Below are 6,921 nucleotides of genomic sequence, written 5' to 3' on the forward strand. Positions count from 1 at the left end.
TGCTCTCCTGGTCTCCTGGAAGTCATATGGGAAACAGGGCATATCTCCTCATGTTGCATCTTTATTCTAAGCTCACCAGCCATCCATACAAGATTTCAGAAATCCAGGCAGAGCAGAGTCACTCCCTGCACATGGGCCATGAAACAGCATAAGGAGTGGAAAGAGACTGTGATGGGAATCAGAGGACCTTAACTGAAGTCCATGACAATCAGGTTCTGGCCAGCGGCCAGTTGCTTGACCATACTGAGCTTCAGCTGTTCTCTTATAAATGGTTATAGGGGATTCCTCAACAGCAGGGATAGTGTTCCATCCCATGTGTCTTCATGCACAGTGTAAGGGCTTCGTAAATGTCGACAGAATAAACAAAAAGAAAACAAAGCAAGTACATGACCATATACAACACATTTTCATTGATGCTTAAATTACAATGAAATTATTTATAAAAACTTTTAATAAAATTATCATATTCACATTCTTACTCTAAGTCAGTAACTGATTAAACTTGTTCCTGAACAAGGCAAACTCCATGGGGGAAATATCTGTCTACTCAACTGCTTATTCTTATCTACGTCTTGTCTTCCCTTGTCTAAGTCTTGTCTTACTTAAATCAGATTTACCAGCTCTAGCTGTGTGGCAGGAAACAGGTGCAGGCACTCTGAGTTGGATTCGGATCATCTAGGAATTGGAGCTTCTGGCTGAAGAGTAAATCTGTGTGCATGCTCTTGACAAGTCCTTCCCCATCTGACAAGTTTTCCTCTCTTCTTTGGTGACCTTTGAGACAGACACCCAGTGATGGAGGAAGAGGAAGTGTGACAGGTTCCACCTGCCCTTATAATCTATAGCATATCAGGTTCACAGCCGTATCTCCCAACAACCTGTATAACTAAAATAAAACATAGGCTCTGCTCCAAAATATCAGTGAGATAAATATACACACATGAACAAAATATATATTAATTAGTAGAGAAAGGCCAGGCAAAAGACAATGATGGCCTACAAATGTTTGGGACAGAATGTACGTGCTGTGTATTTGCAGGCAGAGGAGAATAGAGGACTGGTTTGTCAATAAATGCTTCTGAGATTCTTCAGACTTAATACAGGTCTCGACTGATGCTCTGTGTTGGGAAAAAATGATACTTAAAACTAATTCTGGGGGACTTGGGCTAGTGAAAAAGCATAAATGAATGTATAGTACATGCAGGGTGTGGTTGGTCACCAGGTGAGAAATTACATAAGGAGAAGAGTTGGAGATGAGAAAGAGCAAGTCAAGTGGGATCAGAAGGTCATGTTTTTGTTGGTAATAGGTAGACAGTGATTGATGGCTTTTCAGCAGAGACATAGGATGATCACATTAATGTTTTAGAAAAATTCTTTCAGTTACAGTGCTAGGAAAAGGATTGCACAGGAAAAGAATAGAAGTAGGAAATGAATATAGTTGTGGGATGTCACCTACCTAAGCTCTGGGATTTATTCTTGGACCAAAACATCCTTGGGATCCAAATGGCCAGGTCAAGAAACACGGTCAAAGCAACCTTGCTCGTGTTATGAAACAACTGCTCAGCGATCCCAATGATGGATCAGAGTCATTACTGGAAGGAGCCTCAGTGGTGATGTTCAGGAAAATTCCTTGCGAAGGATCTGTTTAGCAGTGACAAGGGCATGATACTGGGAACAAGGATGGCTGTTTGTGAAGTTGTCTAAAAAGGTGACTTTCAGGGTCTGGGAAAAGTTCCTCTAACTCCAGAGTGAATCAGCTGGGTCATGGTCATCTGCCAGACGAAGCTGGTCTACTGTTGACACACAGACAGGTGCATTCAGTGGTGACTAGGATATATGTGTTTCGCTGTAATCCTTTAGTGGGCATATAAACACAGCTTGTGCCTGCCTCTTCCTTTTCTATTTCTCATACATGGTTTTGGCTCCAGGTATCTTTTGAATGAATAAACTGGGTCAAGCGAAGGGTATATTGCTGCAATCTGTTAAAGAAAAGCAACTCTTAGTGCCAAGATCAGAAGAAAATTCTCCTGGGGAGTGAGCCAATGTCACTGTCTTTGCTTTGAGAAATGTGGCCAATAATTATATCCAAGCTGTAAAATAGAACTTTTTTCCTTCCTCCAGCTGGCAGAGGGATTTGGACCACATCTGTTCAATATTTATCAGTAGCAGAAACTAGTTTATCTTAGTTTTATTTTCTTGCACAGATCACCAGGATTTTTGTCTCATTAAGCTGGAAGATATCGGTGAGACCTCATTTCTTTTATGGAGACTGGTGTGAGTTGTAGACAGGAGCTAAAGACTAACTCCTGAGCAGATGCAATTGTGCATATAGTGAGGATATTACCACTTACTTGCTATTTCAACGTTTAATTTTTTTCCTTATGCCTCTGGGGTTTGAACTGAATATTGGTAGTTTTCTCCTAATATTTTGAGAAGGTGACTTAAATGGAAAACTTCCTGGAATAATTTATGCTTTATGATATAGGGTCATGGTATTTATAACTCTTTATAGTCATTGCTTTTGGTGAGAGACATGTAGTAGTGAGCCAAGCTCAATGAGTTCAACATCATGCCTGAATTGTTTGATTTTGTTAAAAATTAAACACAACTGGTACGTCTCCACATTTGATTATTTAAAACCACCATGCTTATCTAACTGATTACTCTTCAAAAACTCCACCTACTTGATTTCTGGCAAGAACATAACATGCAAAAGGAACAACATTTTTCCAATCTGTCCATCTAAATGATTCATCACATTAACTTTCATTGCTGCCAAGCTTTTTCCCAACTGGGAGAATTTACTAACATGGATATGCTGAGGCATAATGGTGAAGGAAAGACCAGAAAGTAGAAAGGCAAAATTCTTGTTGCAGTCCTGTTAAACTCAGCCACGTGTCTCTTCTGAGCCTCAGTTTCTTTTGTCTATACAAGTAGGAGAACCAGATCTGCTCTGAAGACTCCACCAGGCTCTTAGGAAGAAAAAATAGAGTGATGACAAACATGATGATATTGAAAACTACACTAACGTTTGATGAGCACTTACTTCTTATTGCTATTGTGCTATAAAATGCAAATATTGATCCTTTAAAGCTCTTAAGAAATGCATGAGGAAGGCAGCAAAAGAACTTGATCAAGTTCCCATATATGGAAAGCAGCTATCAATTCCAGAGCTTTGATAAACTCAGCTACTGTAACATGTGAACGGTTTTATAAACTCTACGTACGTAGAACAGTATAATTACATAGTTAGAAACCTAAATAACCGTATATATTATGTTGCTAGATACATGTTTGATAGCGATGCAATTAAATGTTGAGTGTCTATGTAATCCAAGTCCTTAATGAATCCAGAAAATGTCCGGGAAAGGATTGGGTTCAGGGAGGTAACATTCAAGTACAGATTTTTTTCTAAGCAAGGTGCAACAATTTATTCAAGAATATTGGAAATCTCAATTTGATTCTATTTGTGTGAATAAATACAAAAGGCATATGAGGGAGTTTAAACTGCAGAACCTCTAGTTATTACAATATATGCCCCCAGAAAACTCTATATTTCATCTGTAAAAATGGCAGCAATGATTCTTCTTCTGCTGGATTGTTATGAAGGCCAGCACCTAAGAAAATGAAGTTATGTACAAGGTTGAAATTTCTATCATACACATGTGGAAACAGAACCAAAGAAATTGCTTAGGGACACAGAGTCGGTGGTAAAGTTAGGATGCTATTGCAGAACTCCCCATAATTGATTTCCAAGGAAATCAAGTCAGTTCAAACCAACAAACATTTATTTTGCCATTATATGACTAGCACAGAACTTATTTCTGGGTTTAAAATAGTGGATGAGACCAAGGTGGACACTGCGACATTAAGCAAGTTAAAAACAAATTGCAGTTTGATGGGGGTGAAGAGGACTGAGAAGCTTTTAAAACACTTTGACCACCATATCTCACATGTAAGATATGAATAATAATAATGATAACAAAAAACATCCAATTCAGTATATGGGAGAAAGATCAGAAATATAGAATGTGCAAGAGAAATCATGAATTTCAAAGTCATTTCTTCAGTTTTTAAGTAAAGAATGTCCTTCATCCAGTTTTTAAGTAGAGAATGACCTTCATTTTCCTAGAACTGAACATTTTCTTTAGTTGCATATTTCTTGCATATAACTATATTAAAAACTGAAGGGAAAAAAACACACATTGCCTGCATAGTCACATGGTGGGTTCCGAGAGGAACCAGCAGGAAAATGAAATTATGACTCTAATAGAAGAAACTGGAAGATGGATGACCTGATATATTCAGAGGTTATCTCTAGCAAAAATGGGAATCTCATTTGGGTAGTAATTAATTATAGGTGCCTCAACATTTTCATTTGTTATGATTAACTCAGTTTAGGTGACCAATCTTGCTTGTCAGCTCCAATAGATAGGTAGAATTTCCAGTCTGAGATGGAAATTATTTTGATATTAATCAATCCTTACTTGTTCTGAGATGACAGTTTTCCCCTGTTACCAAGTCCTGAAGCTCGATTAGCAGCTTGGACATTTTATGTACTTCCTACATTGGCAAAAGGAAACCCATGCATTATTTCATAAGAGTTGGACCTTGCATAGACTGAGGTCAGTGTCTCTCTTATTTGGCTATGCAAAACCAAACCAAACCAAACAAACAATAACAACAAAAACAAAAACCCCAAAACGAACAAGAAAAAACCCAACAACACCAAAACCAAACCAAAACAAACAACTGCTATAATAATCTCGGGCCTTCTCTTTACTGCTGGCATTTTCTTTTTTGCTCACACCCTTCCAGAAGTATTGGCTTCCTTGCCCTTCTCCAACATATCAGGCATATTCCTGTCTCCGGTACTTTGCACTGGCTGTTCCTTCTATCTAGAATGCCCTTCCTGCACATATCCTTTATAGCCGTGCAGCCTTTTCCTTTAAGTACTTCTTGTCCTCCTTCCTGCCTCTGTTCCTCCTCCACAGCCCCGATCACTTTCCCAAATACTATGATATTTTACCTGTTTTTTGTTTGTTTGTTTATTTGTTTGTTTTTTTGTGGGTGGTGGTTTTTTCTTTTTCTTTTTTCCTTTCTTTTTTTTTTTTTTTTTTTGGTTTATTGTAGGTCTGCTGCCATCATCATATAAATTTGTGAATTCTGGGGCCTCTAGCTTTTCTGTTCCCTGGTGAACCCCCGGAGCTGGAACAGTGCCTGCCATGTAAAAGGCACTTCCTACATAGCTTGTGAAAACATGAGTGAGTCTTCACAGTACCTATGCTTTAGTAGCATGTCATTAAAAACAATTTCAGTGTTGTAAGAATTAAACCTCCTACGAACACTTCTGATATCAGCATACCTGTAACTTGCTAAAGACACAAATGAACTCTTAAATATGAATTCCAATAGATTGTTATTCAATTCTTGGAAGTTTCATTTTCTTAAATTTTCCAAAATATTGGACTGAATTTAAAATTCGTAATGTTCCCAAGCAAAGAAAATGTTTGCATTTCTGAGTCAAATAATCACCCTTTTAAATCAGAATAAAAAAATACAGTCAGGGTACTCATCAAACAATCGCACATCTCTTAGAGCACCTAAAAAGGCATTTTGCTATGTCAAGACTTGAAGAATGGGACTACCTCTGTATGCTCGAGATGCTTATAATCCAGTGACCTTGGAGTGCCACTGAGCATGAAGGAGGTGGTTTGTAGCTGGGAATTCTGGTCTTAAATACAGTTGCTGCTACAAACTCTGTGAATCGCATTAGTCAGGTACCCTTTTCTCTCTAAGCCTCAGTATCTCCCCTATTAAATACAGGTGGAGATAGTGATAGATAGAAGAACTCTAAATTCTTTTAAGCCGCAAAATGCTAGATTTTAAATCAAGCGATAATAGAACATAGCTGGCTTTCAATAAATACTTCTTGGCTTGAAAAACCGAAATTATGATCTCACTGTAGTGGGAACAGGCTCCTGCAGCTGGTGAAAGACAATCCTCCTGCCTGCTGAAGTTGAGCAGGTCTGCTTTAATGAGGAACAGATAGCATCAAGATCAATTCCCAGGCTATCCTGGATGGAAGATCTAGGGAGAACGCAAACCCACCTGGTGCTGGAGGACAAACACACCCCGTTCTTGGGAGGAGGCCGCAGAGGAGCTTTGTAATGTGGCTCTGGCGCCACCTGGTGATGATTCCTAGAATTTTTCCTGTAACTCCAAGGCTACCAGCTACAGACAAAACACCCTGCAAAGGATTTATCAATGTATTAAAGCTGTAGTTGAGGGAATGGAAGCAGAATAAAGAGACGATTCTGTCATAAGAACCAGGACAGAATGAAGAGCCAGAAGCCCATACATTTACATTTAAGAATAACAATTCACACAGCAGCTGAGACTAATTCTGGCCAATGTAAAAGCCAATTGACCAAGCTGTTCTCTGATTAGTTGAACAAGCTCAATCATTTCAATATCATTTTTGTTAGTGATTTTAGTCCACACCAACAAAAGTTGTACTACACCAACAAAAGTTGTACAACACTTGAGGCTTAAAGCAGTGTTAGGCGCTGGCCGTGGAGACAGGGAGTCACACAGTTGCAGGGAGCTTGTATGCCGGTGAGCTTTTCACCCAGTAAATTGAACACAAACCCGAGGACAGCATTTCTCATGTGGGAAGTACAGAAGGAATGTCACAGAAACGTGCCTGTGAACGTAGCTAACTGTGGACCAAGCAGCACTGGCCACAGTCGAAAAATCAGAAATGCCTTGGCAGTGACTTTGTGCAAGTCTTCACATTTTGATGATCGAAAGTGAAGAAGGTCATTTAAGGTGGAGAGAATTGGCGTAAAAGAGCATGGAGGTCAGTTAGCTCAGGGTGCCCCCCACACATCTGGCTGGATGTGCAGGATACAAGAGCCAGGG

The 6,921-nt window shown here is 39.2% G+C and overlaps 1 long non-coding RNA gene across 1 annotated transcript; it reads right to left on the reverse strand.

Moving 5' to 3' along the window:
* Positions 1-643: 643 nt before the first annotated feature.
* Positions 644-6,095, reverse strand: LOC108516067 (uncharacterized). The gene is made up of 4 exons (XR_001881710.1): positions 5,961-6,095; positions 2,842-2,969; positions 1,454-1,638; positions 644-771 (listed from the first exon to the last, which is right to left on the reverse strand). It is a non-coding gene; the product is annotated as an uncharacterized LOC108516067 (long non-coding RNA).
* Between the last annotated feature and the right edge of the window lie 826 nt (positions 6,096-6,921).

Source organism: Rhinopithecus bieti, unplaced genomic scaffold, assembly GCF_001698545.2.
Source record: "Rhinopithecus bieti isolate Rb0 unplaced genomic scaffold, ASM169854v2 scaffold_1530, whole genome shotgun sequence".
Taxonomy (NCBI): domain Eukaryota; kingdom Metazoa; phylum Chordata; class Mammalia; order Primates; family Cercopithecidae; genus Rhinopithecus; species Rhinopithecus bieti.